The 17740-nt window shown below is 31.7% G+C and overlaps 1 protein-coding gene across 1 annotated transcript in view; it reads right to left on the bottom strand.

Annotated features, from left to right (window-relative positions):
- The window catches only part of Ae2 (Anion exchanger 2), a 310706-nt gene extending 296818 nt beyond the window's left edge, over positions 1 to 13888 (bottom strand). The window contains exon 1 of the mRNA XM_067052716.1: positions 13824 to 13888. The gene's annotated coding sequence lies outside the window, so the exon portion shown is untranslated. The remainder of the gene's footprint in view (positions 1 to 13823) is intronic.
- Between the last annotated feature and the right edge of the window lie 3852 nt (positions 13889 to 17740).

A 17740-nucleotide genomic window follows, 5' to 3' on the forward strand; every position in this document is an offset into this window, starting at 1 on the left:
TTTATCGTTGGACATTCACACTGCTGGCTGGCGAGGAATCGTTTCACTGCTCGTAGTTTGTCTTTAATCGACAAAACATATGATAAAAGTACTACTCGCTCACCACTATGAAACCCTAAAACTCGCTTATAATCGAGCTTGCTAGCTTGTTTGCACATTCTAGCCCTACTTATCACACGTCCATCGTTGTCGGTTGAACAACTGCCTAATTATAGTGTAACATTACAAAACAAACATTTTAATCAACGATTGTAGACAATTGACGTGCCCCACGGTTTTATTTTAGTCTAGTCTATGCATATGTTTATAATTCCCGCGACTGTATCTATTTTATTATTTTTTGGTTTTTAGTACATTTATCTTAAACATTGCAATGTATGTTTAACATAAAACCGTTTAACTTAAAAAGTTTTTTTACCTATTTTTGTCATATTAAATTATATACTTTTAATAATTAATTAATTTTATTAACGTTATATTGAAAAAACAAACGAAATTCCCAAAAATAAAATGAAGATGGATGGTCGGTCCGGTTGCAGTCAAAGAAAAAACTTTCTGGTTTTAGACAATTAATGGAAATGAATTTTTTTTTTTAAATATTTTTTTATTTATTGAAAGATATTACAATCTGTCACACCGTTGTGGGCAATAGGTAATAGTGATGAATGATCACATTCTTACTAAAATAAGAATGAAAAATAAATTTAAAAAAAGTACATACAAATAAATCAAATTTCTCTTAAAATATATAAAAACAGAAAGATAAATAAATGAACATGATCAAACTATGTGCATGAAAAAATAAATAAATAAAATAAAATATTGATAAAAATAAAAGAATCTCTAGTCACATTTACACTCCTATATACAATACCCCTATTCATGATGTTTAATTTTAAATGTTAAAGCGTGGTGTTGAATGGAAAAAGTTATGTAATGGAGAAATATTTTCTTCTTTTACCATGTTCAAACGATATAACATATAACATGGTTGAGAGTCTGCTAAATGAAGAATAACGTCATACTACAAATCAGCTGAACCACAATTTTGTTTGTCGTTGCGATAAGTTACTTGCTCGTAGTTTGTGTTTTGATTGTATATTAGTATTGGTTTGGTGTTTTTAAGCCAAATAAAGTAATGGATGGCAATGATAACAGTGTAATGACAGTTGTCAATTAACACTTCTTGATTCTCTTCCACACAAGTTAGAAAACAATAAGGCAATCAGTAACCAAACTTTCATACAACTTCCACTTTTCCTTCAATTTAGACATTCCGTAATAAATTATTTTAATCAAAACTTAAAAGTAAACCATTACATGAAGGTTTGGAAGGAAAGGTTATAAAAAAAGTTGCTGGAAAAATCCGCTAGGATCTCTTATGCATATACTATTTAACAGGACTGTAAATAGGGATGCCCAAAATCCTATACTTAAAACATTTTACGTTTAACATAGCATAATGAATACCCCTAATATTTACACAATCGACCTGAGAATCCCTGAGCCCATTCTATCCCTCACATGTGAAGGGTAGAGTAAAGCTCATAAGATCCCAGAGCATCCCTCTCGCCGCATCACTGGTAATGAGCCAGTGGAGGAAATGGAAATAATTATAAATAAAGAAGTAGATAAAAAAGAATTATAAAAATACATTACAAACAAAAAAATGGAAAAAGGGAATAAGAGTGCAATCTACTTTTTTATTGATTATTATTTTCGTTTTCATTTAAATTCTATTTGTAATTCTTATTTAATTTTACTTTTCACTTTACATATTTTCTATTTTCTTTAATTGGCGTTGTTCATTTTTATAGAAATTTTCACATATTTCAAATCATTATTCCGTTACTCTCCAACACATTCCTCCTAGATGTTACATAATTGGCGAACGTGTGCATTGACATTACAGGTTACAAGTGCAGGTTGCCATGGGGACGATTAGTGTTCCTCGAACCTTGATCTAGTTCGGTCCTAGACCCAAATAGTCCCCAAGGCCGCACGGGAGGTCCTTCTATTTTCCACTACACACTCTGCCAGCCTCACATCTACGCACCGTTTTAAATATAATTTCTTCTCTCCGATTTTCATGTTCTTTCATTTCAATCATCGGTGAGGCCAAATTCCTCGTTCTTACCAGTCAGAAAAGTAATGAAAGTACTGTGGCACTTGAATAGTGTTTTGTTTCGGTTTTGCTATTAGGCTTGTCGTAAATGCAAGATTAAGACTTTTTCAACCAAGTAAAATTTGTTTATCCTTAGACAATCATTTATTTTATTTTTTTCTGTATTCAGCCTTTGTGTAATATTATCATGAAAAGGTAAACTTTAGTATTTTTGTTTTTAAAAACCCAAAGTGATAAAAACATAATAAAATTAGGGTGAAGGTGATTTAACTAGATACGGCTCGACAAAGTACGTAAAAGCGCGTTCCAGACAATACTATATATACGATTCGGTTTTATCCACTTCAAAAATTGTAGTGTTAAATAATAAATACTGTCAAATAAATTCTAGGATAAATACTGTTAGTTAACTTCTAGATATAGGAGGAATTACGCTAGATAGGTTTAAGTGTTTAGGTTCTACGGTAACTAGAAAAAACGAAATTGATGAGGAAATAAAAGCTAGATTGAAGGCAGAAAATGCTTGCTATTTTTCAATTTCGAAATTGCTTAGCTCGCGCCTTCTATCGAAAAACTTAAAATTTAGGAATTGCAAAACTATTATCATTCCCACTGTTCTTTATGGATGCGAGACGTGGCTTCTTCCACTCAGGGATGAACAGCGCCTTAAGGCTTTCGAAAATAAAGCATTCCGTAACGTATTCGGACCGAAAAAGGATGAATTAACGGGATAATTTAAAAGACTACACAACACTGAATTAAGGGACCTACACTCAGTAAATATAATTCAAGTTATAGCATTGCGGCGTATAAGATGGGCGTGTAAGGTTGTAGGGCTTAGTATAGAGCGGATCTCTAAATTTTAATAAACACTGAACCGACGGGTAAACGTTGTGTCAGTTTTTAAAATAAATTAATAAATAAAATTTCATATAAAATAATAAATAAGGAGAATCTAAAACCATACTATTAAAAATTCTTGAAAGAAGGACATCCTTACAATTTTTAATAGAATGGTTTTAGATTCTCCTTATTTATTATTTTATATGTAATTTTATTTATTAATTTATTTTAATAACTGGTAGTAATAAGGTTATTGTAATTATTCCTATGACTAATAAGGAGAACAGCTTAAATAAGATATATGAAGACATATTTACATTAAGATATTTGTTTTAAATAAGAAACTTTTGGTTAGTTAATTTAATTATTGTATGCATAGTGTGAATTGCGTAAATTTGTATCGTAGATAACCTGATGATGGGACCATAGCTCCAAAACGTAATTATTCCTTGTTAATGATTCATTAAAATAAAGATTTTTAACAAGCTAAAGTACTTCCACTCTCATTATATAAATGAAAACTCATCCAGTGAAGAACCTATAATATTAAAAAATATATATAATAAAATACAAAATATTTTATAAGAAAAAATAACTTGTTAAACATGATTTGAACCCTAAATTTAAACTCATTAAATGCCTTAAATATAAGATTTCGGAATATTTGGATTAAAATTAAAAAAAAAAATTGAAATATCTAATATCTCGGAAAATAAAATTTGAAAATTAGGTGTTGACGATCATAGAATTTTACGCCCTAAAGCCTCAACGAACAACTGTCACAATACTTTTTTACTCTTAAATTTTACACAAGAAACAAAGTTTTTTCTTTACTCATTTTTATAAATAATTAGCAAATACGAACCAGAGAAACACTAACTTTATTAAAGGTAAAGTTCCACTCATGAAGTAGACACAATCTGAAGTTAACCGCATAGACTAGGGTCAGGCACGATCCGACATTTTGATCTTACATCAGATTTAATTGATGTGTTTTTACATACAGTTATAAACAGCAATAAATAAATTTTAAAAAAACAGTGAATGGTAAACTGGTCTTCTCCCCTTATCCACTAGATCGGCTCTGCTTAACTTGAAGTTTTTAAACGAAGTAAATGAAATCAGAAGTAATTTTATTCTGGGACGCCTAGTCTACTATGAATAATTGGAATCAGAGTGCCAATTGTTAGAAGAATCAAGAATCAATAACTAAAGAATAAAAACAATAAAAAAGTAATATAATGAACGAAATTTAAAATAAAAGAAGGTATTGAAGTTTTAAATTTGATATTAATAAATACTCATTGGTAATCCGATTCGTGGATCTCCAGAATTGCTAACATAAGAGGAATCCCTCATGAATATCAACATTTAAATATCCACTGGGGTATCCCATGAGTATGATTATTCCTGAGTAATCGATTCTAAATGAATGGTAATATCATTCCATTCCATGAAATCAAAATTAATTTTATTCTGGGACGTCTAGTCTACTAAGAATAATTACAATGAACACCAGAGTGCCAATTTATGGTACACAATGAATCAATAACTACATAATACAATAATAAAAACAATAAAAAAGCAATATAATGAACGAAATTTATAATAAAATAAAGTGAAGTGAAGTTTTAAATTTGATTTTCGCAATTACTCATAGATGATATTCCGATTCTTGAATCTTCAGAATAGCCAAAGAGAAATCACTCATGAATATCAGCATTTAAACATCCACTGGGGATGAAATCTTAATCATTGAATATGATTATTCCTGCGTATTAGAGTTGCAGTACCCTTGGATGCAATATACACGTCATTACTGAACGTGCATTCGATCCTTTCACTCTATCACATAACAATTATTAGGCAACTCAAATAAATAAACTGATATATGATATAATATTCTGTAAATATAATATTATTTAATACAACTTTAACACAATACAAATCATAAGAAACATTTTAAAAATTAAACAAATAATTAACATTTCATGGAAAATAAATTTGTTGATTTTTCACTGTTTGTTAAACCAATAAAAAAAAAAGTGACAGGACATGTTTCGCATTCTTACGCGTGTTCGAATTTTTTCTACCACTTTAACTTTTGTACCATAATTTCAAACAATTCTCATTCTGTGAATTTTTAATTTTTCTAGAATAGGTAAAGTAAATGTGAAACTGCATGTTTATGATAGAACTTTCCCGTCTCTCTTAAAATAATTCTAGGTGACTGCCCCCTGTGGCATGCACCCATTATTATACCGTCACGTTTATATTTTTATTTCTCTATTTTTTTTACTTTAAATTGTCTTCTTAATTTTTTTAAATATATTTCTAAATACTTTTTTGACTATTCAATCATATTTTTGTTTTTTAACATTCTCTATATTATATTGCAATAAGATAGTTGACCGTATGAAGTATATTGTAGGAAGATAGTCCAGGAGGCGGTCAGTAAAGGTATCAAAACACTAAATGAAATTTTTTTTTTTATTTATTTATTGATATTTACAACTGTATAAAAAATACAACAAGTAAATTTGATCATACTGACATAATGATATGATACAGGATGTAGAGAAACTACCCAGTAGTAGAACTCTAAAAGCAGTTTACAATATAAGGTCACGAGGCCATCTTCTTTTCAGGCGCCTCGGAGGATTGCCAGGAATGGAAGAGGAAGGAAGGTTAGAAACTAGTGGGTTTGGGTGGTTAGGGAGTTTATAATGGAAGGAATGATATCGGGTTCGGGCTAGATCGGTTACATAAGGAACATTTAGGTCTTTATGGATGGTTTTATTAGTAACAAAATAAGGAGCATTGAGGATTTTACGAAGGATTTTGGATTGTAAAGATTGGATACGAGAGGAATTCGAAGGTTTAGTGGAGCCCCAAAGCTCAACTCCGTATGTCCAGATGGGCCTTATTATTGTCATGTAGATCAGGCTTTTGTAATGAGTTGGAAGTAAATGAAAAATTTACTTCACCTTTACCATATTTATTTCACCTTCTGTTTACCTTTTTACATCTACCTCTTTACCATTTTTATTACTAGTTCTAACGAATATTTCTCTACAATTTATTATATTTATTAGTTCTATATTTAGGATTCTATCACATCTACTGTATCTATCAGTAACTAGTTTCTAGTCCTCCTAAATCTATTCATCCTTAAATTATTATTTCTTTTATATTTATTATAAACAAAACAAAAAATTATTTATTTTCGTATTTTCTGTGTATATTTATTTTAATGTTTTGTCAATTCTTACAATGTTTGTATCTTGTTTTTCATTTAGCCCTTACGAAGTTTTGCAAAGTGGGGCAAAACGTTGGTTAAAAATTTTCTTTACGTTGGTTAACAGTTTCCATGTACTATTTTGACACCTTTATTGACTGCCTTCCGGACTATCTTCCTATAATTATCTATTTTAAATTTGGTACTAAAATATACTTACAAAGTTTTAAAGTTTAGTTATGGATACTACTATTATCTAAATGATTTAATTACTTATAATTACTAATCACTTAAAACGACGATTGCCATATTTTAAGAATTTATCGTTAGAACTTTATTTATTTTATGTTGGAAGAAGTTAGTTGACCGTATGATAGTCGATTGGAGGAAGATAGTCCAGGTGGCGGTCAATAAAGGTGTCAAAATAGTAAAAGAAAACTATTTATTGTTAACCAAAGTTTCGCCCCAGTTTGTAGGGCTGATAAGAATGAAGTTCTGGTACTTGAGTTTGTAACAGAACTTCATTCTTATCAGCTCGGACGAAGCCCTGCAAATCGGGGCGAAACGTTGGTTAAAAATAAATATTTCTCTTTTACTATTTTGACACCTTTATTGACCATTACCCGGACTATCTTCCTCCAATTTATTTATTTTAATCATCATATTTTGTTTTGTTTCTATCCCGAATCAACTGACACATTAATACAATTTTTTTTTTATTATTTATTTTTTGTAATTTACAACTGTACAAAATAATACAATAAGTAAATATGTAGTTTGTTTCATATACACTTGAAAATCTTGGGAAGGAACCACCCATTGGTGGTACTTCAAACATTAATTTAAACTAGAAGCTCCCGTGATTGTTAAGGATGAAAGAAAGATTAAGAATTAATGGGTTAGGATGGTTAAGGAGTTTGGAATAAAAAGACGCATATCTGTTTTGGGTCAAATCTGCAACGAATGGGATGTTAAGGTCTTTATGAATGAGTTTATTTGTGACGTAATAAGGAGCATCAAGGATTTTACGTAGAATTTTGGATTGTAACGATTGGATGCGGGAAGAATTTGATGGTTTGGTGGAGCCCCAGAGCTCAATTCCACATGTCCAAATTGGTCTGATTATTGTAGTGTATACTAATTTTTTGGAATGGGAAGTTTAGAGCGTTTGTCAAGTAAGTGTTGTAGCAATCGGAATCTACGAGCAGTTTCTTGTCGTTTCAGTCTTGTGTGTGGATTCCAAGTAAGTCTCTTGTCAAGATGGAGTCCTAAGTATCGAATCTGTTCAACAGGTGTTAGTGGTGTATCTAGAAAGGATACTGTAGGACAGGAGGGCAGAGGTTTACGACGGAGAGTAAAGCTGATCTGGTGGGATTTTTCAGGATCTATTTTGATTCTCCAGTTTTTACACCATTCTTCAATAGATGTTCTGTGTGCCTGTAGTGTTTGTGATGCATTAGTTGGGTCGTTGTTTACAGAAAGTATACATGTGTCGTCAGCGTATGTTGTTAGCACTGTGTTAGGGTGGGTTGGGATGTCAGCTAATACAAGTTAAGAGTTAAACTTACAGTAAAACGCAACGGAACAAATATCTAATCTTACAATTCCAGTGATATTGATGAATTGACGCTTACGATTGCTGGGATGTTCTAGGATGAAACCCGAGTTCGTTGACATCTAACGTTACCTCTCTTATAATGACTTACTATTGCAAAACTAAAATAAAAATTTTTTAAAAAATTTCATATTCTAGTAAGAGCAGTTATAAACAAAGTCAATCCCAGAATGCAAATTATGTAAAAATAATTTATACTTCCATTTACGAGTACTTTTAATAATAATTTATGATCTACTTTTAATAGCAATTTATCAACATATTTTTCTTCCTCACAACCTGAGGTAATTTTTGTATTTATGCAGGAAATGGAAATAATTTCAGGATCGAAAAATTCCACTTGCATTTTATGTTATAGAATCAAGGTAAAAATTTGGTATCGTGTTGAATCTATGTTTGGACATGATATCTACTTCTGTTAATCCGTGTACGGATTTTATCAAATTCCGTCAACTGATTTCGCTTACGTAAGCGTAAATGCATTCTCCTCGGTACATCCTGTCTGGTATAAATTTTGCTTACTTGTACGAAAAAGTATTTTTTCTAGATATTTCTATGTTTCTAAACGACTCATCACGATCGTAAAACACTGTATCTGCAGTTTTTTGTGAATTAAGTTTTTGTCATCATTAGTTGTTTTAAGGTCGATTACATAAATTGTTGAAAGAATCATTCGGAAATTTTTTTTCTTAAGAGAATAATGTTAAATTAAAGTGACATCTGGTTAAAGAAGAAACATTGAAATTAACAAACATTATAACATTGTTCCCAATACGTATGAACTCAAAAAAAAAAATGCGAATCAGCAGAAATGGGAGAAAAATGTGATTTTCAATAAAGGAAATATACTATAACAAATGAATATATATATATAATAATAATAGCGGTGAAGTTATACTTATCCATGTACTAGGAATAAATTTGAATAAAGTTAAATTTACCAACTTGCGGCTTTTGCGCACTTGCTCAGCCTCCACTGGCTCACTACCAGTGACGCGGCGAGAGGGTGCGCTGGGATCTTTGGAGCTCTGCTCTACCCTTTACACGTGGGGGATAGAGTGGGCTCAGGGATACTCAGGTCGATTGTGTAAATATTGTATATAAGAGTGTAAATGTGACTAGAGATTATATTATTTTATCATTATGTTAATTTTTTTTTCATACACATAGTTTGATTATGTTCATTTTGTTTATTCTTCTGTTTGTATATATTTTAAGAAATTTTTTTTCGCATTCATTTATTTATTTTATTTTATTTTAGTATGAATGAGATCATTCATCACTATTACTATTGCCCACAACTGTATGGCAGATTGTGATATCTATCAATAAATAAAAAAGTTTGATTAAAAAAAAAAATTACCAACAGACAATAAAGGTCTTGACCTTCAAAGCACTCAAAATTTTACTTCAGATAAAAAATGTAGTTTGGAATTAAGTTTACGATATAATTTATTTTTTTTAGCTAAACGAAGGTAAGTAAAATATGGTCGCTTTTATATTGAATATAATTTTATATTGAAGATATCATCTTTGTAAAAGCATACTTTAATTATTCTTCGACCAAAATAATAATTTTTAATCTTTGAAACATCGTCATCCGAATTTGACAGTTGTAATGGTGTGAATGGAAAGACCTATTACACTGGTAATATGGTTTGAGATTAGGGATATGGAAATCTTAAATTTACCATTCCTCTTTAATGTTAACATATACAGACCCAAATTGAGATTATAAATCATAAAGGGACATATCGGCATAGAAAGGTTGAGAACCCCAGCTGAACAAGGTCGTTGATCCTCCAGTCAGAAGACCGTTAAAGAAGAGTCAGGGCTCGTCAGCCGTGAAGAAATGTTCCAGCTGTCCTATCTACCTGGGGCAACCATATGTCTAGCATCACTTCCATTCTTACTTGGGAGTACTTTTAGATCTTGGAAAACGAATTTTGGGTTGCTTGAATAACATATTTGTTTAGTAGAGCATTAGAGGAAACTGGCTGATAGTTTTAAAATGTATATCAGATTTCATTTTAAAACTATCATAGCTATCAATTAGATACAGGGAAGTTGCTAAAACTGAAAGAGCTAGAGGAAAAGTAGGGTCCAAAACCAATTCCTAACAATGGCATGGGATTCCCCATTTGTCCAGAGGTATGCGATTATTCCCTGAAATTTACCCTTTTCTAAAACATTTTTGAAAAGTGACCTCTCTAAAAAAAACAAAAAAAAAAAACACCCCTTATGTATAATTTCAAGTATAACCTCTGGGAGTAATGTTTTACAATTTTCACAGTTTAAAGTTAGTCTCAAATCTCGAAGAAATTTCTGATTAAAATTAGTTTCTATCAAGAAAGTATATATTTCACTCCTCCTTACACTTTTGCACTAGGACACTGTCAATGTAGTTTTTTTAAACTAATTGTAGGCCTTATATTGTCATTTATTAGATAATTTCATAGAATATGTTATAATAATAAATTGTGGTTTCCGACAGTGCATCTATTCCAAAAATAATTAATATTCTATTGACCATAACATTTCGTTGGGAAAGATGGGCATGTTCGAAAAGTTTAACGCGTTCTAATCTGTAATTGTTCTCCGAAAATTTCGAGTTTTGTTTAGGTTTCTAACAAGGTGGTGCTCTCCTGTTTATCACTAACACATGCAATTCGAAAGATGATTCTTATTGCAGGAAGTTCAACGACATAATCGATGGTTTTGTTGCAATGAGAAAGGTTCATAATATACTCGTAAATCGCTGACATAAAGTTTTCGTAAAATTCAGAACTGCTTTATCATTAATATCTAACTTAGCAGTACGAAAATTGGCACGAACGGGATTCAGCCGGACCATACCGACTTTTCTCGGATTTTTACAGTTATATCCCTGGATTCGATACAACGTTGTAGTTCAATTTGTTCAGATAACAATGACGGCTATTTCTTTACCATTTATCTGGCAGGTTCACTAGTAATTAATATTTGTGGATTACTGCTGATGATTGTTTTTGTAGACTGACCTTAAAAAGATTCATTATCTGAATCCTACCGATGCTGAGAGCTCATTTGTCAGTGGCCGGAAAGCGAGGGCAATGACATACTTGCACACTGGCCGGTGAGTAACATTGTTAAATGACGCTTTTAAATTAAATTCAACAAAATTTATAAAAATTATTAAATAATTAGGCCTCGAATTACGAATCAAACAAAACTCAGAAACAGCTATATTGATATTATTGGGGATATTGTTGAATACACGGTAGATGAGCAATAACATTTATTATTTCGGTTTGTATTTAATTAAAATTATGTAAGTATGCAAATTATTTTTTATTGAAAATCATTGACATCACTAGTATGGGACTCCCAACTATAGTGCTTGCATATACAATACAGCGCTATCTGGGTAATTCCAACTAATACTTATAGAGTTATGTTCGCACTACTGGAAAGTTCGGATCAAAGAAAGTATTCGGAAAAATTGTATTAAAAAAAATCAACAATATAAATATACATAACCATTTTATTTATTTAATTTTGTTTACATATTTTATTGGTAATGAGGTGTTGATAGTTGACCGTAGATTAATGATTGGAGAAGTTTGTCGGGGGGTGCGGTCAGCAAAAAACAACATAAATAAACAAAACCATATTTATTTATTTTATGCCTATAAAATAAATAAATATTGTTTTATTTATTTATGTTGTTCTTTGCTGACCGCACCCCCCGACAAACTTCTCCAATTATTTTATTGGTAATTTGATCAACAGTTTAAAGTTTTAAAAAATTAAAAAACTGTTTTATTTTAGATAAAATAATTAGATCCCCAGAAATACGAAGTGATGATTTAATATGTTAAAACTATAAGATTGTTCATTTATAAGTCAAAAAACTATAAATAAAAATAAAAAATACACTTTGTATGGATTTATTTAAAACTTGATGAAAAAAAAACAAGTTCACCACCAAAATTTGTATTATACATTTTTCTACTATTAATTAAATTAGTGTTATTGAATCAAATGATTTATACAATAGATATTATGTATATATAATTTCAACAAAATATATTATGAACAATTCCATAGGAATTAAATTACCCACTGTAAAATTTTCTATTTTCATGGTGTTTACAATAACTTACCTATAGATCGGGCAATTAAAAATGTCCTTTACATATCTGCACGTTTAATTGAAAACAAAAATATTATTTTCCTAATAAGTTAAAAAAAAAAAGGAACTTTTTTTAATGCCAGTTCGAATAATTTAGGTGTTCACAGTATCGAGACTACAATTGTCCCTATTCCAAAAAAATAAATAATAATTTTTATAACCTTGAAAATACGTATAGTTAATCTGCAATGGACAATGATTTGTTTATATTAAAGGATACATACACTTCAATCGAGTCATGGGAAACCAAAATAACAAAATTTTAATAGAAACCCAAAAATAAGCATAATTCAAGAATTGATCTCCTTGAAACTCAATCCAGAGATTGGACGTAAAATAAGATTAAAAGTACGTTTTGATTGAGAGTGATATACCAACCCTAGGAAAACACCGCCGCTACATTTGGCAGTGAGCTTGGATACCCTTATATTTGCGGGTCGTACTCTCCAAAATATATTTACAACTACCGAGGGTGAAAAACTTGCACGTCTAATGATAACTTTATTTAAAGAAAAATGGGTGGAAAATAATAATTTATGGATTTCTCTAACCAGTATATTTTGGTTACCGGAGGCATAATACATTGGATATCCTATGAGTTGCTAATTAGCAAGGATGTTCTTCAGTTGTCAAGCTAATTGTATAAAACTAGCGGAAATGTCTTAAGCAATTAAATAAACAAAGAAAGTGTTGTGCAAGGTGTATTGTTACAAAGATTTTTATTTTTTTTCTGCATTGTCATAACTTGCTTTTAAAGCTATTTCCTGCCTTTATGGGTCGGCCACCGTTCATTTGCTAAAACTATTTTTGAGGTTCTTAAACTATTTTTAGACAGAAGTGTTTAGATTCGGATGTTGATGAGGAAATAAAAGTGAGGTTAAATGGAAACGCTAGTTATTTTTCAATTTTGAAATTTCTTAGCTCGCACCTTCTGTCCAAACACTTAAAGTTAAAATTTACAAAACTATTATCATTTCCTCAGTTCTTTATGGATGCTAAAGTGTACGTGGCCTTTTATACTGAGGGATGAACAGCGCCTTAAGGTTTTTGAAAATAAAGTATTACGCAAAATATTTGGACTGAAAAAGGATGAATTACCAGGTAAATTTAGAAGATTACATAACGTTGAATTAAGGGACTTATAACCGGTAAATATAATTCAAGTTATAGCATTGCGGCGTAGGGCTTGGTTACGAGCGAATCCCTAAAATGTTAATAAACACTAAACCGTCGAAAAGTAGATGGGAGGATTGCGTTAAACCTGTTTAGTATATTTGGGTTTGGTAGGGTGTCACTGGACAGATCTAATTAGAAAACGATTGGTGGCATCGCCATCAAAGCTTCGGGTTCTATGAGCCTTTATCATTTTTATTATTAATTGAAGTTCTGGTTGTGATTGATTTGGTTTCATGTTTTGCTTTCTTGAAGTTAGTTTCGGTGTGAGTAGATATCGCGAAAAATTTCTCTAGAAAACGGTTCAGAATTGTATCACTTGGAACAGTATCAGCATCTGTTTTGCCGACGTTTTGAGCTTGATGGCTAACTGCTTCGGTCAGTAGAAAGTGCAGAAGCGTCATTATAGGAATGTTAATGTAGGTAATATTCCTTTGTTTATGTTATTTATGTTTAAGAAAAAACAAATGGACGTTATTTATATGATACAACATCCAATTGTTATTTTTATTCAAAAATTATATGTGTTATTCCAAGATGATTGTAGGTTGAACAATATATTAAAAATATGTAGGTTTCTTGTTTTTAGTTCTTTCACTATTAATGATAGTTAAAAACCGGATAATCCCCAATAAAATCATAAATTGGCAAATACCTTTCCTGAGAATCAACGTGTTGAGGTAATTTCATTGCCCTCCAGTACCAAACATGTTCAATTCTTCACCGATCGTCACTCTATTGACAACTGAACATACAGCAAAGTTATTTTTGACGGGCGCGTACGATTAGACAATATTTACATATTTGTACACTGAGTATGCCGTCTTTATTCTATACCTTACTTTTCAAATGGGATATTTCACACTAATGTGGTAAAAATGTAGAGCCAGGAAATGGTCAAAATAAGGTAAGCGTTTTACACACAGGCAATTTTGAAATTCTTATTTACAATCCCCTCTTTCTCACCGCCAACACTTGCTCTATGAACGGAAAAATAGTGGGGAATGTTCCTCCTAATAATTCCCAAACTCAAGAAATTTTAAAGTTGAGAAATTTGAGATTAGAAAACTTATAAACTTACTTTGTAAGTATTCTGAATACGAGAAATAATTGTCAATCTCCTCTGATTGACTACCAGAGTGCTGAACCGTAGATAGAAGAACCGAGTCAGGAGGAAGTCAAAATGTCCATCGCAAAATTAAAACCTTATAAAGCAGCGGGAACTGACAATATTCCTAGTGAACTAATGAAGGCATGTGGTGAAATTGGAGTTTCTAAAATACAGCTTTTGGTTAAAAAGATCTGGGAATTGAGGAGATGCCCGAGGAATGGAAGGAGTCTCTACTTATTCGTGTTGACAAAAAGGGCCCGAAGGCGGATTGTAATAACTATCGAGGAATTTCACTGCTTCCTGAATGTTATAAGGCTAATTTACGTTAATCTTAACTGGTCGAATCACGGAATACGTTGAAGAAATTATCCGAGCCTACCAATGTGGTTTAGACGAAATCGTTCAACTATTGATCAAATGTTGCAGAAAAAGTTGGAATACAACGGGATAGTTGATCAGCTTTATATAGATTTCCAAAAGGCTTACGATTCTATTGACCGCCAGAAGCTGTATAATAATCTGATTGAACAGGGAATACCAAAGAAGTTAGTAAATCTCGGATTTTTTTTTTTAATAGCCAAACTGCAAAATAACTAATGATCTTTTACGCAATATTGTGTACTCAATCGTACTCTCCAAATACTGTAAGTACTCTCCTGGTTAAATTCCAGCTTTTTTAACCTTATATCCTATCGATTCTGCGAATGAAATTTAAAACGATATCTGTTCTCCGACATTTGTTCTTCCAAGTATAATCTTAAATCTTTTGGAGGTAAATTTGATCACATACTTTCGCATATCAGTGATCTTATCCCTGGCCGCCATCAGTTTATTCCAGGTCTGGAGTGAAATTATTCAACAGTATTTCAGGTGTTCTACGATATAGATAAAAATATAAGAACTCTATTACGGTCCACATACAACGATATATAAACAATATTACGGTCAACAATATAACACTCTATTACATTAAAGTTCATTATGAATACAACTCTTTCAACTACATTCTAATAACAAGGTTTTATTATTATAAAGAAAAACAACAAAACACTTAAAAATAATCGTTGTCCATTAGACTAACGATCGTTGTTCATGGATTTTTTTTAACGGCTTCAGAAACAAAACTAATGAAATAAACTACCTCATCCATGGCATTTCAAACTGTCGAGTTTCAGTTCCAGAAGGATGCATTAACTTTATCAACGATATAAATCTAGTTGAAAAATACACTAAGGCACATATTTGTTAAACATAAAAAAATACATTAATATTTAACACAAGATCAATAATTTTTATCAATACAGATGACAAAAGTCACATGACAAATATATGGTTTTTAATAATAATTATGAATTTATTTCCTTGTGAAACTTTGTCGGGAACCCGTTTGTTACATTAATCCATAAAAACAAAAAAAATAAATATATACAAATGTAGAATATAAAAATTTTCTATTGTGTTTTAAAAATAAAACTAATAACCATGTTAACAGTTTTCGAGTTACGGCGAAGTTCTGTTAAACAAAAATTGACATAAACATATTTTATTTGTTTGCTAAGTGTACATATGGAAATAATTACATACTGTATTATATTTGGATATAAAATTTATTCATCTTCTTCGCAAGGTACTAGGTCTGACAGGACATTTATTTTTTTTTTTTATAGTTAAATACTTTTATTTATTGATAGATATTACAATCTGCCACACAGTTGTGGGCAATAGGTAATAGTGATGAATGATCTCATACATACTAAAATAAATAAATGAATGAGAAAAAAAATCTCTTAAAATATATACAAACAGAAGAATAAACAAAATGAACATAATCACGTAGTGAGCCAGTAGAGGCTGAGCAAAAACGCTAAAGCCGCAAACAATCAACTTGAGTGGAGAATCTGACCATTGCCAGAACGTCCATTTTTATTTTAATAAGTATCTTGGCCACTGCCGTTTCAACCTTCTAAGTGGACTGTAGAGATGGGTGGAATTAGATAAGGTTTGAACCAAAGAATTAGGATGGTTGGAAAGGTTTATATGGAATTTTGAGAATTTGGTTGGTATGAGGTCAAGGACAAAAGGGATATGTAGGTCATGGTGTAGTGTTCTGTTGGAAACGTAATAGGGTGCATTAACTATGGTTCTAAGGATTTTGGATTGAAAGGATTGGATACCTTTGATTCGACGGTTTAGCTGTTCCCCAAAGTTCAAGTCCTTCGGTCCAGATAGGTCGGAGTATAGTCTTATAAATTAGTAGTTTGTTTTCTAGTGAAAGATGAGAGGTCCGGCTGAGCAGTCGGTATAGTTGGCTGAATCGTCTTCTAAGTCTAGTATGTTGGTTCCAGGTGTCTTGTGTCTAAAATGAATCCGAGGTATCGCACTGTGTCGGATCTGGGTAGAGGAATATTATTATGAGTAACAGGTGGGCAGAAGCTGCGGTGGAGAGTGAAAGTCACATGGGTGCATTTCGATTCATTGACTTTTATCCGCCATTGGTTGCACCATTGCCCAATCCGGGTGAGATGTGTTTGGAGATTGGATGAGGCTGTTACAGGATCGGGATGGGAGGATAGGATAGCTATAACATCGGCAAATGTTGCCAGGAACGTGTCTGGAGTGATGGGAATGTCAGCAATGAAGAGGAGACAGGACATTGGCTGAAGGAATCGATTGCACCATCTGGATTTTAGAAAAAAAAAATCGATTTATTCATCCTGTCTTACGCCAAGAACGCATACTTTTTTTTCATCGGAAGTCCGAATGATCTTAGATTGGGAACTAATTGTGTTGCGCACATCCAGTTGGAGAATACTTTGCGTGAAGATGTTGAAAAAGGCATTTTTTAGTATTAAGATTCAATATGACATTTCATTTGGACTATGTTTGTAGTATCGGTGGAGTTTATATAGTTGTCTTCAGCTAAGCGTCCACTGCTTGGAAACATAATATCTTACACGAAAAGAAAATCAGGTAATACAATACTTTGGTGTAAGTCTTGGCAGGAGAAACATCACTTGAACTAAATAATTTATAGTGAAATCTGATTATGAAACTATCTGAAAATGAAGCGCAAAACATGGAAAATTAAATTCCATGAATAAAATTTATATATTAAAACATATAGAGATTGAACGCAATTAGTGTTTCGGAATATTGTTTATTTTATTTCTTCGTCTATTGACAGACAACAGCATGAAGGCCATTAACCAACAATAAAAGGCCACAAAGTAAATACATATAGTTCTGAATTAATTCCTCGTTGTCTAGTTCGTCATAGAAACGGAAAGACATGATTGCAACTGTCAAAAATGTGCAGGTCCCCACGAAAGAATAAATCATGAGATGTCTGCGTTTAGGTGCATTTTCGTCAAGAAGGAAGTTGACCAGTAGTCCTGTTGTGACCACAAAGTAAAGGGGTGCAGCAGTTGTCACTACGAATAAACCAGCTTTGGGGTAGGTAG

Source organism: Halyomorpha halys, unplaced genomic scaffold (genome assembly GCF_000696795.3).
Source record: "Halyomorpha halys isolate HHAL.00 unplaced genomic scaffold, Hhal_1.1 Scaffold87.1, whole genome shotgun sequence".
NCBI lineage: Eukaryota > Metazoa > Arthropoda > Insecta > Hemiptera > Pentatomidae > Halyomorpha > Halyomorpha halys.